The 21,105-nt window shown below is 45.6% G+C and overlaps 1 protein-coding gene and 1 long non-coding RNA gene across 29 annotated transcripts in view; one reads left to right on the plus strand and one right to left on the minus strand.

Moving 5' to 3' along the window:
• LOC105473834 (LRR binding FLII interacting protein 1) overlaps positions 1-21,105 on the plus strand; it is a 170,549-nt gene that overhangs the window by 33,390 nt on the left and 116,054 nt on the right. The window lies entirely within an intron of this gene.
• Positions 15,004-21,066, minus strand: LOC139357264 (uncharacterized). Its single transcript, XR_011610181.1, has 3 exons — positions 20,871-21,066; positions 18,657-18,810; positions 15,004-15,059 (listed from the first exon to the last, which is right to left on the minus strand). It is a non-coding gene; the product is annotated as an uncharacterized lncRNA (long non-coding RNA).

The raw sequence follows: 21,105 nt of genomic DNA on the forward strand, positions 1-21,105 counted from the left end.
TGTGTGTGTGTATATATAGTGGCAATGCATATATGTATTTTTTTTAAAAAACTAAATAAAACAACACCAAGATTGTCTAGGCAAATCAGTGCTATGTATAGAATTTCTCTTTGGTTATTTGGGATTATAGTCATTGTCTTTATGCAATTCAGGATTACAGTGAGAAAAATTAAAGAAAATGTCAAAAGTTATTATACTGATCAGGAGTAGGGCATGAGTTTAAAGATATTTGAGTATTTTCAATACATCCAAATCATATGTATGCATTTGTTTTTGCCAAATTTGTGAAATATATGGTTTATCATATCTCTCTAAATACTTGCCGAGGAAGGTAAATTAACTTGTATTTACTGAGCAACTGTATAGGCAGGATTTTGTCTAAATTTCCAAGTAGTGGTTCTTGGCTGTGGCCCTGAGCACTCTCGAGAACACAGTGCCTGGTATTCCTGCATACACACTCAGCAGTGTCTAGGACAGAGTGCCAAATACTTTATGGAATATCCATGTGACTCATGTATGATTATTTATTCATAAATTACACATAGACTAACTACCACAACAGAAGTTAATTCATTGTACAGCATAAACAAAAGTAAATTTAAAGAGGCAAAAAATATAATCAGAAGAGCATGCATTTCACTTCAGAGAACTAAAGTTAAATATGCCTTGTACCAGTATATATTTTTACTTTTTAAACATTTGTAAGTGCTATTTGTGATTAATAAAATGCAGCTGCTCCTAAAAACATTAATGAAATTCTATGTCAATGGAAGTCTACTAATATAATGTGACATTCTGTGGAATTTTACAGTGTTACAAAGATAGCATAATAATGATAGAAAACCGCTGTTCTAAGATTTTCATCATCATCAAAGTAAACTTATCCATGAAGGGGCATTTTCTGAAGAAGAACCCCCAAACCCTTGTTTGCAGTGGTGGAAAAGGCTGGCAGTGGCAGGGGGCATCCCCTGCACCATTTTGGCTTCAGTTACAGCGAAGCTGAGGTTGGATGAAGAATCACAGCAACAGGTCAAATGTGAGGATACAGCTACCAGCCAGGCGGGGGAGTGAAGACAGAAATGGGAAACATGAGCAAAATGAAACAGAAGTAAAGAGAGGAAAAAGATTTAACAGAGAGTAGACAGGCAAAGGCAACATATGTAAAATAGGAGTATTCTAAGAGGAAAACCAAAATAAATGAAACAATGAATATTTTTACATATGAATTAATAAAGAAGAGTCACCTGTAATCCCAGCACTTTGGGAGGCTGAGGTGGGCAGATCACAAGGTCAGGAGATCGAGACCATCCTGGCTAACACGGTGAAACCCCGTCTCTACTAAGAGTAAAAAAATTAAAATAAAAATAAATTAGCTGGGCATGGTGGCGGGCACCTGTAGTCCCAGCCACTCGGGAGGCTGAGGCAAGAGAATGGCGTGAACCCAGGAGGCAGAGCTTGCAGTGAGCCAAGATCGCGCTACTGCGTTCCAGTCTGGGTGACAGAGTAATAAAACTGTCTCAAAAACAAAAAACCAGAAAAGAAAAGAAGAGTGAAATCTCCACCATGCCCAAGAAAACACAGACATACTACAGTCACTACTGAAACAGTTTAATCGTGTTTTCAGATAGCCATCATGAAGAGTTTCTTGAGAAGATAGGCAAACAACAACAACAACAGCAACAACAACAATAACAAAAGACCCATCAAGATCAAATGGGAAAATATCCAACCTAGCCACAGATTTCTCCACGGCAACATTCACTAGTAGAAGAAAGTTATGGCAATGCCTACAAAGCCTTAAGGAAAGAAAGTGTGACAGAATTGTTCACCCTTCAAACTGTCATTCAAAAATAAAAGAGGAAAAAAATGTATTTGTTATGTATTCATTTATACAGGCATAAAATTTCCCTGGAAGGATATGTAAGAAAATGAAATTCCATTTTTAAAAAATACAAGGATTCAGGAATATTGTCCCCACAATTCCTTCTTAAATAAACTATTGGAGACAATGTCTTCCATCTGACAGTGTTCCGTGGAATCGCCGAGATCCTTTATGAACCTGTGGGCTCAGGCCACAGCCCGTATGAGTTAAATTAGAAGCTCCAGTGACAGCACTGAATCATCAATACTGTTTTAAACCCCAAGTTGCAGAACCAGTGTAACCAAAAGATAAGTGAAATAAGTACACAAGAGAACAGGCAACGAGGATTATTTAACTGTGGGACTAAGACAAGCATGGAAATCCTAAAACCAGGGAGAACCACCTGAAACACTGTGACAAACAGTACAAGGATTTAGGAAGGCAGCTGGGTATAAACTACTGCCCAGAAATCAATAGCCTCCATATATTCATGCAATAACCAGTTAGAAGACAGAATGGAAGAAAAGGCTTCATATTAATAGCTATAAAACATATAAAAATACCAAGGAATAAGGTTGGCATGAGTGCAATTTATATAAAGAAATCCTTAAAACACTATCGAGAAACCAGAACTTTCAACAGCAGAAATGGCATACCATGTTCTTGGATAAGATGAGTTAACACTCTAAAAATATCAAGCCTCACCAAGTTTATCTACATAATGCAGGTCCCAATAAAAATATTAACAGAATTTCTTTTGGTACCAGATAGCCTGGTTCTAAAATTTGTATGGAAAAATTAACAAGCAATAATAACCAAGAAATTTTTTTAAAAAGATTAGTAGAGGGGTGTGCATTAATCTGTTTTGATGCTACTATAAAGAACTGCCCAAGACTGGGTAATTTATAAAGGAAAGAGATTTAATTGACTCACAGTTCAGCATAGCTGGGGAGGCCTCAGGAAACTTAAAATCATGGCAGAAGATGAAGGGGAACCAAGGCACCTTCTTCACAAGGCGGCAGGAAGGAGAAGTGCCGAGTGAAGGGGGAAGAGCCCCTTAAAAAACCATCAGATGTTATGAGAACTCACTCACTATCACAAGAACAGCATGGGGGAATCTGCCCCCATGTTTCAATTACCACCACCTGGTCTCTCCTTTGACATGTGGGGATTATGGGGATTATGGAGATTACAGTTCAAGATGAAATTTGGGTGGGGACACAAAGCCTAACCATATCAGTGTGGTTAGCCTGAAGGTATGAAAATATTATAAGTCTGTAATTAATAAAACTATATGGTACTAGCACATCTCATGAACAGGCAGGTCAATGGTACAAAACGGAAAATGCGGAAGTAGATCCAAATAAATAATGAACTTTTATATACAGTAAAAGGGGCATTTCAAACCAGTGGGAAAAGATAAGTTATTATTATTATTATATCTTTTTTGTAATGAGACAGGGTCTCATTCTCTCACCCAGGCTAAAGTACAGTGGTACAGTCACAGCTTACTGCAGCCTCAGATTCCTGGGCTCAAGCAATCCTCCTGCCATAGTCTCCCAAGTAGCTGGTGCTACAGGTGCACACCACTACACTCAGCAATTTTTTTTTTTAATTTTTAGTAGAGATGACATCTCCCTATGTTGCCCAGGCTTGTCTCGAACTCCTGACCTCAAGCAGTCCTCCTGCCCTGACCTCCCAAAGTGCTGGGATTACAGGCAAGAGCCACTGTGCCAGGCAGAAAAGGATATGTTATTAAATAACACTTTGGGGACAGAGAGCAAACCATGTGGATTACAATAAAATCAGTTAATGCTTCATACCTCATACCAAAATAAATTACAAGAAAGTCAAAAGTTGGCAAATGGAACCACGAAACAACAAGAAGAAATCAATTTTCTTGATTTTTTTACCAAAAAAAAGCTATATATAATTTTACCAAAAAAACTATATATAATTTTATATGTATTTATATAATATATATGTTTGTAATATATTTATATAATGTATATTATATATTTTATATATATATGTATATGTGTATTTTAGAGACAGGGTCTTGCTCTGTTGCCTAGGCTGGAGTGCAGTGGTGCAATCATAGCTCATCGCTGCCTCAGGCTCCTGGGCTCAAGGGGTTCACCCTCTCCAGCTTCCCAAGTAGCTGGGACTGCAGTCATGTGCCACCACGCCCAGTTAATTTTCATTTTTTGTAGAGATGGGGTCTCATTATATTACCCAGGCTGGTGTCAAACTCCTGGCCTCAAGCAATCCTCTCCCCTCAGCCTCCCAAAGTGTTGGTATTACAGGTGTGAGCACCGCAACTGGCCGAGAAGTTTAAGATAATATTAGAAAACACTTCATGTAAGTTACAAATCCCGTAAGTTACCAAAGAAAAGATGTTTAGATTTGTCTTACATCGACATGAAAATATTTATAAAGGCAAAAGCCAATGTTAAGGTCAAAAGACAGCAAACAGGGAAAAAATATAATATTTGCAACTTGTATCACTAAAACTCATTTTCACAAGAGGAAGACTAAAAAGTTATTAAGAAGGCCAACAATGTGCGAGAATAGGCAAAAGAAATAAAATAATGTGTTAAAAACAAAAGGAACTACACATGGCTCTCAAACAGAAAGGTCCAAACTTCACGCATATTAGAAGTATTCATTAAAACTACTCTAGGTTACCGTCTGCCCACCCCACGCCCCAGCACACTAGCAGGGATTAGGACACGGCTTGGCAACTCACTGCGTAGTGTAGGTGTGGGGACATAGGGACCCCTATGCTGACGAGAGAGTCCACAGCAGCTATCTCTGCAGAGGACAGCTGGCCGGTGTTGGTTTGGGGACATAGGGACCTCACAGTGCAGATGAAAGAGTGCACAGCAGCCGTCTCTGCAGAATACAGCTGGCTAGTATCTGTCCACTTCAAAAGGCACGTGCTCTTTAACCCAGAAGTTCCACCTCTGGGACTTTATCTTGCACCTCTACGCCCATGATATGAAATTCCAAGTCATTCGCTGCAGTATTGCTTGTAGCAGCAAAAATGTGGAAACAACCTGATTTGTCCGCCATAAAGGACTGGTCAAACCTGTTGCCATCCACACAAGGAGTGCCACGAGCTCCTGTGCACCTGTGGAAGGAGCTCTGAGCTAGATTGTTTAGCAAGAAAAGCCTCAACATATAAGTTCAGTGAAAAAAGCAAGGGCAGAACAGCACACGGTGCTACATGTGTGTGACAGTAAAAGGGAGAAAGCATGCATGTTTGAGTTTGTGTATTCCATCACCTTCAATATACATCGTCGGGACACCTGGCCACCTGCAGGACCCACTGTCATCCTGGGAGAGGGAGGAGGAAGCTCTTGGATCCCTTGTGAAAGAGGCGAGATCATTGCTCAGCCTGGCTCCAGAGGCACGCGGTCCCTGTGCCCCGAGAAACTAACATGCCGTCTCTGCTCTCCCACCGCTTCCTGGGTTGGGCTGCGGGGAGAGGCCTTGCTACAGTGCATGCCTCATCAGCACTGCAAACAAACAGGGAAGGATATCTGGGGCCATGCAGGGAGACCCTGGGGGACCCTGCACAGAAGCCCCTGAAGTGATTGAGCTGATTCCTGGGCCCTCTGATGATTCTCCCTCTGCCCTGGAGGCTTGGCTTCCCCTGGCTGCTGCCAATTCTGGAGGACACAGTGGACTGGGCCACACAATGGAGGCTGGACTATGTGTCCAGTCCACCCAGATGTCACCGTGCCTGCCAGTCCCTCTTCTCCTTAGAGCACAAGCCCTCTGATGCTCCCAGACAGTGGAAACTTTTTGTTCCCCAAAGCCCTCCAGCTGGCTGGGCTGCCCTCCCCAGACTCCCTCCTTCCTTCCAGATGTGAGCAAATCCCTTTCCTTCCACCTTACTCTCAGCCCCGGTTCACCTTATGTTCCTGCCCAGGGCAAACCGCCCTATGTGCATCTCTGTCCTTATCCGTGGAACCATCCTTGTCCTCACTGTGGATGGAATTTTTCAGTGATACCTAACATCTGTCCCAGAGCCATGCAAGTTCAGAAAGCACATTCCAGGGGGACAGTTGTGTCCCTGGTGCGACACGGGAGTGGGCACACATTCTCTGTGCTGGGCATAGGGACAGCTCCAGAAAGAGAGAGGGCAATGTTCTCCTGTTTCCTGAATCCATCCTCTGTAGTTATGTGACCCAGTTGTGTGGCATAGGCTCTCCTGACTCAGGTACCTATCAGCCCCCAGAATAGGTGTTGCCAAGGTTCCTTTGGATAAAATGTAAAATCTGGCTGAAGGCTGAGTCCTCGTGCATGTAGGGTGACCCATGACAGCATGCATGTGTTGGTCTGTAGGGATGCCATAACAAAGTGCCACAAACTGGGTGACTTAAAACAGCAGAACTGTATTCTCTCACAGTTCCGGAGACCAGAAGTCCGAAGTCAAGGTATGGGCCAGGTGAGTTCCTTCTGGAGGCTCTGAGGGGAAGGTGTTCCAGGCGTCTCTCCAGCTTCTGGTGCTGCTGGCAGCCCTCGGCCCTCTTTGGCTTGTAGACACATCACACCAGGCTCTGCCTCCATCTTCATGTGACCGTCTCCCTGGGTATTTGTGTCTCTGTGTGCAAATTTCTGTTTCCTTATAAGAAAGTCATTGAATGAGGGCCCACGCTAATGCAGTACAACCTCATCTTAACTTGATTGTACCCGCAAAAACCCTGTGTCCAAATAAGGCCCCATCCACGGGTTCTGGGTGGACGTGAACTTTTAGGGGATGTTACTGAACCCAGCGCAGGGTTCTTACATTCTCACCATCACATATATGATTTTATTCTTCGGGGTGCTAAGGTGTGGTGTGTGCCATGTGCTCTTAGCCCCTTAGAAAAGATAAGGAAACTTATTTTTTTTCAGGTCCAATGACTGAATATATATTTTTTTCTTTCTCTTAGGATTCCAAGATATATAACAATATGTCATAAACTGACCTGAAATACTTGTTTGTTCTGCAGCAAAATCCATTAATAATACCTATAACTGGGACAGTTTTATGTTCCCATTCTCGATGTGGCTATTTATAGTGAAACCTCACTTTCTCTGTGTTGGTTAACATTAAAAACTGGAACTGCTTCTGAGATAGGAGGCGGGACTTGACCCCAGAGGTGGGGCTTGGACACCAGGCTAGATTGAGGACTAGGTAAAACAGGCCCGCTGGGGAAAGCAGTCTTCAATCAGACACGCCCACCAATGTATGTCAATTTACCGTTGCCATGGCAGCACCCAGGCATTACTGCCCCTTTCCATGGCCATGACCCAGTGATTACTACCTCTTCCTTGCATAAATCACTCCTTAATCTGCATGCAATTACAAGTGGGTATAAACATGACTGCAAACCTGCCCTGAGGTGCTGCTCTCCACCTGCGGGGTAGCCCTGCTCTGCAGGAGCCGACAGGGAGCTGGAACACTGCCACTTGAGTAAAGCTGTTTTCTTCTACCTACGACTTGCCCTTGAATTCTTTCCTGAGCAAAGCCAAGAACCCAGATGGGCTAAGCTCCACTTTAGGGCTCACCTGCCCTGCATCAGTTTAACTAAACTATTAGAATTTTTAATGTTTAAAGAAGGAGTAGGATTGTGACCATTCTGTGAGACGCGGAGTGAAAGAAGGTGCTGCAGTCCGACGTCTGTGTACTGAAATCCTAACCACCGAGCTGACAGTATTAGGAGGTGGGGCTTTTAGGAGATGATGAGGGTATGAGGGTAAATGAGTACCCTTATAAAACAAACCCCGGGAAGTTCGTTCCTCCCCTCCAGCCAAGTGAGGACACAATGGGAAGGGGGTCCTCACCCCTTCTATGAACCAGAAAGGGGGCCCTCCCCAGACACTGAATCTGCCAGCACCTTGATCTTGGGCTTCACAGCCTCTGGAACTGGGGGAAGTTAATTTCTGTTGTTTATAAGCCACCTCGTCTATGACCTTTTGTTACAGCAGCCTGAACGGCTCAGCCTGAATGGATGAGGCACATGGCATGACTTCCGGGCCTCTGGCCGGGTGCTTCGGGGAGGATGGTGTGATGTTGCATTATCACTCAGACACTGTGGAACTGCCTGGGTTGGTGGAGTGGGGACCCAGGGAAGAGTTCAGTTCTGTTCTGGAAATGTTGCCTTGAGGCAGCTGAGCACTACCCACAGGGAAAGGTCTGACAGAGGTTCACGTGAGTTCGCCTGGGTCGTATGGGAGAGGGGAGCCATCAGTGGACGGGGTGGTCAAAGTCACATAGTTCCATGAGGTCTCCTAAGTAGGTCAGTGGAGCAGAGTGCTCAGGGTGGAGCCCTGGGAACCTCAGAAACAAGGAAGGGGTGAGCAGAGGAAGGGCCGCCCTCAGGGCACTGGGAGGGAGGAGCAGGGTGAGGGGTGGGGGCAGAGGGGAAACAGCAGTGTCTGTGCTGCAGAGAGACCCAAGGGAGACGCGGGGAAGAATGTCACTTGCACCTTGCAAAAGGGAGGGTCCTGGCGACCTCAGCCAGAGCCATTTTAGTGAAGTCGTGGGGAGGAAGGACCACAGAGGACTGAGTCCTGACTGGGGCCGCAGTGGGACTGGCAGTGGAGAGGAGGGGGCCCAAGCCAAGGAGATTGAGTTCGCGGCAAAGAGGCCGGGCGGTTCTCCACTGCCTTTTCGTCGGCAGGTGCGCCTGCTGCCCGGCCTGTCCGCAGCTGTGCTGGTTGCTGTTATTCAGATCTGGATTGTACCTCTGACCGGACTGAGGTCCATCAGCAAATGATGGGGCCTCGGCGGTCTGGCAGTGTGTTCAGCTGCTGGCATGCTGCCTCGGGAACAGAAAAGCCACCTTGTTGTGTGTAGGGGTAACAGCTCCAGGGAGGCGTGAAGAGAACTCCCCGGCAAGGAGTGCTGCTCCAAGACTGAATGGACTTTTTTTTTGAAGTGAAGGGTCTGGCCTCTGCAAGGGTGTTTTTGCTGCCACCTTTGAACTTCTCTGTGAGTTTTTTAATTTGGAGCAAATCGCCTTTTATAATCATTCTATATGTACTTTTTCCACGGCTGCGTAGCGTTCTGCTTCCCACAGCTGATGTACCCAAGCCCCATCCTTCTCTGGTATAAAGAACGTTGGGATGAACATCCACAGGCAATCATCTTCGTACTCATCTTTGATTGTTGCTAGAAGGGAAATTGCTGGGTTCAGAGGATGATGACCACTTGTTAAGACTCCTGGAGCATCCAGATTTCCATGCCTCCTTCATCTCGTGTTCCATTACACTGCAGAATTCAGTGACAGCCAAGAATTTCCATTCATAAAACTGAATGTAGGGTTTTCTTTGGAAGCCAACAGATGACTTCAGGCTTGTCATCAGACCATTGCACTGGGCTGATTCTGAAGAATTTGTAAGTTCTTCACATCACTTTAAGAATACTTATAATTTTACTTATTCATGAAAACATTTAAATAAGCTTCTTACTATTAAATAATTTCTTATTGTGAAATAAACCATTTACTTCATTTACTTATGCTTTTTAAAATTAATGAAACTAAAATTCTTTTTTTTTTTTTTGAGACGGAGTCTCACTCTGTCGCCCAGGCTGGAGTGCAGTGGCCGGATCTCAGCTCACTGCAAGCTCCGCCTCCCGGGTTCACGCCATTCTCCGGCCTCAGCCTCCCGAGTAGCTGGGACTACAGGCGCCCGCCACCTCGCCCGGCTAGTTTTTTGTATTTCTTAATAGAGACGGGGTTTCACCGTGTTAGCCAGGATGGTTTCGATCTCCTGACCTCGTGATCCGCCCGTCTCGGCCTCCCAAAGTGCTGGGATTACAGGCTTGAGCCACCGCGCCCGGCCATGAAACTAAAATTCTAAGGTTAAAGAAAAAATTCTAAAGTTAAGGTAAAATACAATAGTAATTTAGTTTAAAAAAAGAAAAAATGCTGATTTTCTTATTTACTGATGTGAATTCTCAAGATGTTTTTATATTACATATTGAAATAATGTTAATTTGTGAGCCTGTGATTTTGAACAAAACATGCATAATTGAAGTAATCTATAATCTGTGAAAAAGGTATCTCCATTTTTCTCAAAGGTTTTAATTAGAAAGTCAGGGTTGGAATCTACTCTTCACCTAAGAATGAGATGGTTTCCAGAGATACTAACAAGTCAACACATCTTACTTTGATGCCTTGTTTATTATCAGCACAACATTTAAAATTGGGGTTTTATTCTGAGTAATTCATTTCATGCTATGAAACTTCCAAAAACGACTACAAAAATGAAACGAATTTACATTCTTTGTAAAATGTTATTAATATGAAAACTGGACACCGTGTGGAAGTGACATTGTGTTTATGTAGGGAGGGTGTGTTAACATTTTTTCAGCATGGTTGAGTTGGCTCTTTTTGAACTTGAAACTTCTACTGTCTGGATAGACAGTGCCACCTCCCTGCAGCAAACATGGGTGTCCCGTACTGTTCTGAAGACCCTCAAGCTGCAGTCAACACGGCGGTCATTTGTGGAAGGATTCTTTCTTGCTGTCTTGATTTGCAAGAACATCTCTGAAGGTCTTTGAATAGTAAATGCTGTTTCCATGGCAACTGCAGTCCTGCTTCAGTGATCCCTTAACCTGTGTGCCTTTGATTCAAAGCACCCAGGTGCTCATGGACTTCCCCAGGGGTGTCCCAGGGTCCTGTTCACAAGCATGGGCTCTGGCATGGACGGCCCCACCCTGGCCGCACCACTGATTGTCCACACGACCTCAAGCAGGTTATTTGGCCTTTCTATGCCTTCCTTGGAAAATGGGTCTAATTCGTGGGCGTGTTGTAAGAATTAATAAGAGAATCGACACACAGCACTCAGCACAGTGCCTGGCACATGGAAAGCTCTTGAATCGGGCTCCGTCCCCCAAATCGAGCACCTCAGTTGTCTGTAAATGGGCGCATTGGCAGTCCTGTGCAGTAATGCAAGATATTCTTGGTTTTCGGTTTCCTTTAAATTCTTTTTAGGTTTCTTTTAAAATGATCAGCAGTCCTTGATGACGTATGTGCTGTGATTTTGAACAAAATATGTATAATTGAAGTAATCTATACCTGTGAAACCCAGGGATCCCAATTTTTCTCAGAGGTTTTAATTAGAGTCAGAGTTGGAATCCACTCTTCACCTAAGAATGAGTTGGTTCCCAGAGGTACCAACAAGCCAACATGTCTTTGGTATGTTATTCTTCTGCCCCTCTTCTTGGGCCTGGGGATTTTTATCTCTTCCTAGAGAAAGGGAGGCCCTGAGAGGTCTTGGTGGTGAAGGGTTTGCAGACGAGAGGAGTGAAGCAAACCCTGCTGGTACTGCAGAAGCCGCATGGAGCCAAGAGACATGTCCTTGACATCATAGATTGGAGTGCACTCGCTTTCTTTCCCTCCCTCCCTCCCTCCCTTCCTTCCTTCCTTCCTTCCTTCTTTCCTTCCTTCCTTTCTTTCTTTTTCTTTCATCTCTTTCTTTCTTTCCCTCCCTGCCTTCCTGCTTTCCTCCTTCCTTCCCTCCCATCCTTCCTTCCTTCCTTCCTTCCTTCCTTTCTTCCTTTCTTTCTTTCTTTCTTTTTCTTTCTTTCTTTCATGACTTAAATCCACATCATAAAGCATTTTCACAGATCACTTGTTTCTAGTTTTTTTTTTTTTTCACTGTAAGTTCTGGGATAGGTGTGAAGAACGTGCAGATTTGTTATATAGGTATATACGTGCCATGGTGGTGTGCTGCACCCATCAACCCGTCATCTAGATTTTAAGCCCCGCATACATTAGGTATTTGTCCTAATGCTCTCCCTTCCCTTTCCCCCTACCTCCCGACAGACCCTGGAGTGTGTTGTTCCTCTCCCTATGACCATGTGTTTTCATGGTTCAACTCCCACTTATGAGTGAGAACATGTGGTGTTTGGTTTTCTGTTCCTGTGTTAGTTTGCTGAGAATGATGGCTTCCAGCTTCATGTCCTGCAAAGGACATGAACTCATTTTTTTTTATGGCTGCATAGTATTCCATGGTGTATATGTGCCACATTTTCTTTATCCAGTCTATCATTGATGGGCATTTGGGTTGGTTCCAAGTCTTTGCTATTGTGAATAGTGCTGCAATAAACATATGTGTGCATGTGTCTTTACAGTAGAATGATTTATAATCCTTTGGGTGTATACCCAGTAATGGGATTGCTGGGTCAAATGGTATTTCTAGTTCTAGATCCTTGAGAAATCCCCACACTGTCTTCCACAATGGTTGAACTAATTTACACTCCCACCAACAGCGTCAAAGTGTGGAGCATGCTTTCGTTCATTCATTGATCGTTCCCTGTGTGTGACTTTCACAGTATTAATTTGGGATCCTGACATGAAATGGCCTAACCGGGGTGGAGTGGCAGTTGTGTTCCCGGCACAGGACTGGCCCAGCCCCCAAGCCCTATAGCTTCCCTAACACCATTCACTCAGGCTCCGTCAGCCTCCCCCGGGTTCCTGGGCTTCTCCACTTGCTTTCATGCAGTTTGCACCCTCGGGTGATGGTGTTGCTCCTAATCCTTCTCCTTTGCCATATTTACAGGACACTCGTTTGCAGTTGCAGCCACATTATGACTTTACAACCCCTGGACGCCCCCATGTCCTGCCCAGACCCCTGTTTTGAACTCCATCTGACAACTTGACACCCCCCTTTCCCCCAACACTCTTCGTCACCCTGCCAGCAGCTGCTTCTCCTGCGTTTCTCATCCCCCCACCTCAGAGCTGCCTGATGCAGGGCTCCCTCCAGCATGTTCCCCTCCCATCTTCAGTGGAATCGTGAACCTGGCTGAGGCCCCTCCCCTCGCATGGTGACCTCGGCAGCCTCCTAGTCCATCTGCTTCCAAGATTGGCCCCACCACACCTGCATCTTCGTCTTGGTGTCCTAGTGATCCTAGGACACGCCAGCCTTGGGATTGAAAACAGCCTCTCTCCCCGCGGCAAGGCCCCGTCACAGCCATCCCTGTGCCTGTCCTCGCGGCCCCCTGGAATAAAGTTTGCCTTACTATCTTCACAAAAGGAGAAAGAAAACACAACCCTCACGCTATGGCTCCCTGCCTTACCATCCTTAATGACTCCCATAGCTTACAGGATACATTTTAAACCCATATCATGGCACCGGGGGCCTCTTAGCCTCCTCCTTCCTGCCTCTCTCCCATGGGGGTCCTACACTCCAGTCATACTGAGCTCCTGAACAGTGTTTCCCATCATTTTCCATCCTTCCAGCCTCAGTTCCCCCTCCTCCAGGAAGCCCTCCCTGACTTCCTCGGCTGGGGTAGGAACATTTGCACTAGCTGCTTATTATCCTCACAGCATTTTTCCTGAGGTTTGGCTTACAAGAGGTTTTTCTGTTGAATAAATGAAGAAATCAGCAACAAGGGTAATTGTTGTTGAAACAAAATATTTAATTTATTATATTAAACATAATACATGTTTATTATAGAAAAATAATAAGGAAAATTCAGGCAATAGTAGAAAATAAAAATTATACCTCATACTTGACCAAGCATAATACCTGTTAACATTTGGTTTTGTTTTTCTCCATTCTTTTATCTGTGACTTTTTTTTTTAACATAGTCTCAATTGTGTGTCTCTAAATAGTGCATTTTTAAATCTTTTTTTAAGGAAAGAAATAAACATAACTCTTGCATCAAATGCTCTGTAAAAATGTTTTAGTGGCCACACAATATAGCTTTGAGGACACACCATCACATCATCATTTCCGTGTTGCTGGACACTCAGGCTTTTGTGTTTGTTTACTATGGTGAATAACATTGCAGTGAACATCTTTTAGAGTGAAGTTTTTGTACTTTAAATTATTTCCTTAAATTCGAATATTAGAAGTGCAATTTAAATACAAAGCATATAAACACGGTTAAGGACCCTTATGAGGAGCTTGTTTCCAAGTCGCTTTCCTGAAAGGGTGTATCAGTTTACACTTTCATTTGTGTTGTCTGAGAGTGTTTCCTCATCACAGGATTAAATACTGTGATTATCTCAGCTTTGTAAATTTGACAGCTAAAAACTGGCAGCTAACTAATTCTTAGTCATCTGAAGTTCTTTTTCAAATTGTCAAAACATGTCTTAGAGTGAGTGCTGATATTTATAATCTTGTTGATTTGTGGATTGCTTATTAACCTTTTTCATAGCTGTTGCAAATATTTTTTTCGGCAGTTTAGATTAGGAACCGAATATCTCCCTCATGTCTTTAAAGAAATATGCCTGCCCAGGTGCTTGATAACCCTAAAATGGAGATTTCTGCTGGGCTTTCTCTTATATGATATTGAGGCCGTCATGGTTTGTTGAGCAGAGGAGTGAGTGCTAAAAGCTGGAGTTCAGTAGAACCACAGTGATGCCTCCACCCTGGGTAAATGCTTAACCACACTCCTCCCTGTAAAAATGACAGTGTCATTAAACATGGACCAGCTGTTCCATGAGCTCATTCCTAGGAAACAGTGGCTGAGTAGCAGAAGCCTGACAGGTCTCCATTTCCGTCCATGTGTGGGATGTGTGCACGTGACATAAAGCCTCGCACATCACTTTGGGGAGGATCAGCTTGAGTCAGCTTCTGGCAGAAGATTGGGACCGTCTTTGGACAAATTTGAATATTAGACACCAAATCATCTAATGAAAACCAGCTGGGAGGAGTCGGTTTTCTTGTGTTCTTGGGCATTTGACAAATGGTGGGAGATAGTTATAATTTTAGAAAGGAAAACGTAATGCATATTCTCATGATGATTTGTCAATTGGATATTTCGCAGAGAGGAAAACGTCTGAAATGTCCCAAATAAAGCTATCTGCTGTCATGAGAACACAGCTGGCAGAGGGGAAAGCAGTATCGGTCAACAGGAGGTCGTCCTGCGGACGTCAGTGCCCCGACACCTCGGTGTGTCCCTTGGCTGTGTGGCCTTGGGCAGGTCACTGGTCAAGCTTGAGATAATGACACTGGTCTGCTGGGAAGCATGGCCCTAGGCCAGATGTACTAGGAGGCCCCTTCCTGGCTGTGATTTTAAGAAGAAGGGAAAATGTTTATTTGTCTTGTGAAAGCCAGGCGTCGGGGAGGACAGAGCCAGCAACACGGACAGCCCATCACGCTGAGCTGGAGGTCCCGCCGAGCTGAACGGAAGCTGCCTCAACTACAGTAGGTGACTCACCGGGCCTCAATTTCCACGCTGGTGCTGTGAAGATAATAACACGGACTTTGCGAGGCTGTTGAGGCTTACCTGCGCTAAGACACAGAAAAGTGCCCAACACAGCGCCTGCAGAGCCAGCACTCGGTGTCAGTCTAAGGAATGTCTATCACAGCGCTCCCAGATGGCAGGTCCTGCCTGCCTGGGTCCAGCTCCAGCTGCGCGGCTCAGGGCTGTGGGACCTCGGCAGGCTATGTCTCCTGCCTGCCTCAGTTTCCGCATCTAAGCTAGAAAGCGTGACTGTTCCTCCCCAGGGGGCTCTTATGAGAAGCAAGCACATGGAAGCGTGCCAGGCATTTTCCCAACGTCTGGCACATCCTCAGTGGCAGGGTCTCCTTCTCCCTCTCCTCCTCTTAGAAATATTTTCCCTGGGAGTCCCACAGAGGTCGTGAGGATGGCAGAGGTTGCCGGCACTAACAGCTGTGTGGGGCGGCCCAAGGCCCCACTTTGAAAGTTCCATTCCATCCCTCTCATTTCATCTGAGGAGTGCTATGTTCTCCCTGGGGAGAACTGGCCTGTTGCGTATGAAGAGTCCGGAGATTTTGAACGAGGGAACCCCTTCAGCTTCGAATGGCCGTTACCGTTGATGATCCCAGAAGTTCCCTTTCCAAGTGATGACCCATGGACTTGTGTCCCTCGTGTGATAACCTGCACTACACACATATCCTACACGTGTCCGTAGGTGGTTATAAGCTGCCACAGCCATACAGATCTGAGAGCCAGAGGCCTTTCAAACCAGCTAAGGCTCTGAAACGCTTCACCTCGACTTATGAAAGCAAATCGGGGCACATCCGTGATCCCACGAATGCTAATTTGCTTGTCACATCAGAAACCCAGGAAGGCACAGAATAGATGCTCTCTTACTGGCTTATAGGTTGGGTACTTTTAAGTTGGAGATGTTTAAATCAGAGATGAACCTATTGCAACAATACGTTTCATGTCATGTGAGCCTTTTGTTTTCTAGCAACTAAAGGGAACTGTGGTAGGAAGAGCTGGGGCACAGGGATGAGGAAGACAGGTAAGGGGACAGAAGCTGGGGCAGCAAGGAGTGACTCAGGTGAGGCTCAGGAGCTCTCACCCCGCAGTGGGCAGCTCGTCACCCCTGCTCTCCATGTCTGTGTCCCTTCAGGAGAAGCTGGCCAGGGACTGGGCCGCCACTCATAGACAGCTCCTATGTCTGCACACACGTGTGCATGCCTGTGTGTGTGTGCAGGTGTGTGCGTGCCTACATGTGTGTGTGCACACGTGTGTGTGTGTGCGCCTGCATGCATGTGTGTCTGTGTATTCCTTTACTAGATGCCCTCTCTAAGTAAATCACATTTAAGTGCTGTAATTAAACCATCTGGCAACATCTTTTCTTAATGCTTTTTCACCGTTCACCAGGTTGAGAATTTCTTTTCCTTATTTTGGCTTTTGCATCTTTAACGAAATGATATGACTTAATACAGTATCATTCTTTTCAAATTCAGTGTTTCAGTAAATAGTTATTTTCAGCAGACAATTACTTAGGTAGAAGTAGTTTAACATGGCATTTATCTCTGAAAAAATTGTTTTTTTTTCCTTTCTGTCTAGATCCTTTAAAATATATAATATTGCATCATATAAAATATTGGCCTGTACCAAGCACCTGTATTCGGAAAAATAAAAAAGGTAACTTCCTATTGATTCAGCAAAATGTTACCAAGGAACTTCTCGCACACATGGTAGACTCCAAATGTGGCGGTACTGTGATTATAGATGGCATGTGGCCACACATTTGTTATTAGGCTGATCAAATGAGCCTCTCCTTCTAAAATTTCCACCATAGCGTGACGCTTGAATTGCCCACATTTCAGTGATACTTTCTGGTCTACGAATATGAATTCTGACTGGGCGTGGTGGCTCACACCTATTATCCCAACACTTTAGGAGGTTGAGGCCAGTACACTTGAGCTCAGGAGTTGGAGGCCAGCCTGGCCAACATAGTGAAACCTCATCTCTACTAAACATCCAAAAATTAGCCAGGCATGGTGATGGCAGCACCTGTAATCCCAGCTACTTGGGAGGCTGAGGCAGAAGAATCATTTGAACCCGGGAGGTGGAGGTTGTAGTGAGCCAAGATCATGGCACTGCACTCCAGCCTGGGTGACAGAGCAAGACTCCGCCTCAAAAAATAAAAATAAAAAATATGGCATAGTGGCCGGGCGCGGTGGCTCAAGCCTGTAATCCCAGCACTTTGGGAGGCCAAGGCAGGTGGATCGCTTGAGGTCAGGAGTTCAAGACCAGCCTGGCCAACATGGTGAAACCCTATCTCTACTAAAAATACAAAAATTAGCCATGCATGGTGGTGCATACCTATAATCCCAGCTACTTGGGAGGCTGAGGCAGGAGAATTGCTTGAACCCCGGGAGGTGGAGGTTACAGTGAGCCAAGACCACGCCACTGTACTCCACGCCACTCTGTCTGGGTGACAGAGCAAGACTCCATCTCAAAAAAACAAAACAAAACAAAAAACAGCGTAGCAATTTCTACTTCTCTTCCCATCCACATGTGTTGATCTCTTGACTTTCACTTTATGTGATTTCTCACTAAAGCATAAGCTACTCATGAGCTGAAGTTATCTTTTGGCCCTGAAAACTAGCCTTTACACAAGCTTACCCTTAACTGTAGCCGCTTTCTGCAAATGCCCAGTCTGACCACCTCCGGCTACCTTTGGTCCTGCAAATCTGTCCACTGCCCCATTCATGAACTCTGCCTTTAAAAGGTTTTCGAAGTCCACTCCTTTCTGCTCTGCCCAAACTCAGACCCTCCTCATGGCTGGCTTGAACCACAGCAGAACCTGCCTTGCTGGGTCACCTTCCTTCAGTTCCTTCTCATGGTTTCTGGAATTCCTTGAGCGCACACAGCCGGCCAGCTTTACAATAACTTTAGAGAGTAAGGATCAGTGCCCCAACTTCTTGTTTCCTTAGTGGCTTTTTAAAAAATAGTAGACAGTATATAGCTATCTACTGGCAATAGGAATGAATCTCTTAAAATCAAGGTGGGGAATGTGGTTCTTATGCAAGAGAATCAGTGTTTTGTGTTCAAGGAGAATTTAATATTTGAAAAATAAAAAAATAAAAGATCTTAAAACGTAGGTTTCCATTATGATCAGATGGTTCTGTCAAAATGGAAAGAAAGCAGGGAATTTTCTGTACTCCTCAACACAAAGTTTATCTTGTTCTTGAAAAAATATTGAACTATTTTTTCAATATTTGTCCTTGCCAGGATTTCACCCGGGCACCTGCTGTTGATACGTTCTAAATTTGGTTTCCTTCTGATTGTTCTAAGAGAATATCTACTTTATCATATTTTGAAATAAGACTTTACAGTATCTAAATGTGGATGATATATCCTTGTAACTATGTCCCTGATATTGAAGCTCTGAACATAACCTCTCAATTTGAGTCATCTGTGTTTCCAGGTATTGCTATAGATAAGTCACAAAATACTGAATTTTGGTGTCTTATATAAATGGTTGCAGTGTTTCATTCTTCACAAAGCATGAGAAATTCTTTTACAATACGGTGGCAGTGTACCATCGTTTTAGGTGAAGAACAGACTTACCACACATTGTGCTTTCTTTCACTTTGTGAGACAGTGAAGGAGGGACCTTCTCTTCAGGTGAAATGAAACCCCCACACGGATTAGCCTAACTTCTTCAGCTGAGGGCTGGGTCTTCTTTTATTACAAATCTGCTGCATCTTTATACGTGGTTTCACTGAAAAAATAAAAAATAAACATGGGAATTCCCTTTCCAAGGCTCTAAGTCACCACCAGGCGGCATAACAGACCTCTCTGTCCCTGGTCTGTAGGAGACGGGACAAAGACGGGACAGTGTTGGGAGGGCCCGTGGGCAGTAGGATGCCAGGGCCTCGCCAGGAAGCCTCAGTAGGCGTCCGGGAGGAGTTTGGACATTACCCCATTCTCAAGGTGAAGCCTCACCAGGGTCTCACCAAGAGACCTGAGGGGTGAGATTCACCTTCTCCCCGCGCCTCTGCACTTCTCTCTGGATTTCCTGTCTGCACATCCAGTGCCGGGCACGGTGTGGGGTGGTTCCTCACAGTTATCCTCACTGGGTGTGTGGTTATCTGACATCAGTCCTCCCCAGAAGGTGCAGCTGCCCCTGGTCGGTCGTTCTGTCTGTAGCTGGCGTGGTATCTGGCACGGGGGAGGCCCTGGGTCCGTGTTTGTTGATGGAATGAATCAATGTGTGAATGAAGGAAGTCACATTGGTGGCAGAGGCCGGGGGGGGACTGTTTGGGGACAATTCAGATCATTCTGAGGACACATGCAGAGGCCTGCTCTAAGACAGCAGCCGTGGGAGGGCACGGAGTGGCATTGAGAGAGGAAGCTGACTCGAAGACGGGCGGAGAGGTGGGCGGAGGCTGTCTCGGGAGCGCCAGCAGCTGGTAGTGAGTGGTGGGCGTTTCCTGACACTAAGGCTCTGTGCAGAGTGCGTCGTCTACAAACACTGTCTATTGTCTCGTTTCATCCTCACAAAAACCACCCCTATAAAGTTGTCGCTATTATTGTCTCTCCTTTACACACGAGTCTGGGCACAGGGACTTCAAGTGAAGCCTGCTAGGAGGCACTGGTGGTGCCCCCCAGGAAGGAAATGCAGAGGAAGGACTCAGGAGGCACTGGTGGTGCCCCACAGGAAGGAAATGCAGAGGAAGGACTCAGGAGGCACTGGTGGTGCCCCACAGGAAGGAAATGCAGAGGAAGGACTCAGGAGGCACTGGTGGTGCCCCCACAAGAAGGAAATGCAGAGGAAGGACTCAGGAGGCACTGGTGGTGCCCCCCAGGAAGGAAATGCAGAGGAAGGACTCAGGAGGCACTGGTGGTGCCCCACAGGAAGGAAATGCAGAGGAAGGACTCAGGAGGCACTGGTGGTGCCCCACAGGAAGGAAATGCAGAGGAAGGACTCAGGAGGCACTGGTGGTGCCCCCCAGGAAGGAAATGCAGAGGAAGGACTCAGGAGGCACTGGTGGTGCCCCCACAGGAAGGAAATGCAGAGGAAGGACTCAGGAGGCACTGGTGGTGCCCCCACAGGAAGGAAATGCAGAGGAAGGACTCAGGAGGCGGCAGGAGCCCCCACAGGAAGGAAATGCAGAGGAAGGACTCAGGAGGCGGCAGGAGCCCCCCAGGAAGGAAATGCAGAGGAAGGACTCAGGAGGCGGCAGAAGTTCTGCTTTGAATGTGTCACATTTGAGGTGCCTCAGGGGCTTCCAGGAAGAGGTGTCCAGACGGCCGGGGCTGAGGCTTGGAGGAGTCAGGATTGGAAATATGGACAGGGTGCCCATCAACATCTAGGTCATGGTCAAAGTGGGTGGTGGGGTGTTACAGGAAAGAGCTCTGCAGCCCTCCGGAATCCTAGCCTGCGCCCGCAGATGCGCAGGGGCAAGGACGCAAGGGCAGTTGTGCATTTTCCTTCTTTTCTGTGACATTCAGAAATAGGCAAAATGTGATACACTGCAAAAGTGACTGTTTGCTATCTGCCGGAGTGGCCATCAGTGTCCGTTAAATGAGAGCTGTGCAGAATGGCATGTGTTTGCCCTCTTATTATTTTTGCTTTAAAAACATTTTTTAAAACCCTGGTATCGATGGTCAGTTCTGTAACTTTCAAATGCAAAAATTAAGGAAGACAAAAGAACTGTACTTGACACCTTGAAAGGCCCAGAGGGATTCTTCACCTTGGGTCCAAGAATTCCCCCAAGGGCCTTTGGATAGATTTCCAGAGATCCCCGAAATTGAATAGGAATAAAAGGGTAGCATTACCTTCCATTATGAATGCCGGCAAAAACCTTCAGTAGCATTAGAAGTCTGTGTGACCTCAGCACCAATAGAAACCACAGATATTTCTCTGTCACTTTAGGGTTGTTGCTGAGAGCTGGGGAAATGGTTGGCAGGCATCACCGTCGGTATTTGGTAGAATAAGGACGTGCATGCATGTGCTGGCTGTTGAACTGTTGCCTCTCCACTGCAAACCCTCCCTTCCTTACCACAGGGCCAG

This window comes from Macaca nemestrina, chromosome 11 (assembly GCF_043159975.1).
Source record: "Macaca nemestrina isolate mMacNem1 chromosome 11, mMacNem.hap1, whole genome shotgun sequence".
In the NCBI taxonomy this organism is placed as follows: Eukaryota; Metazoa; Chordata; class Mammalia; order Primates; family Cercopithecidae; genus Macaca; species Macaca nemestrina.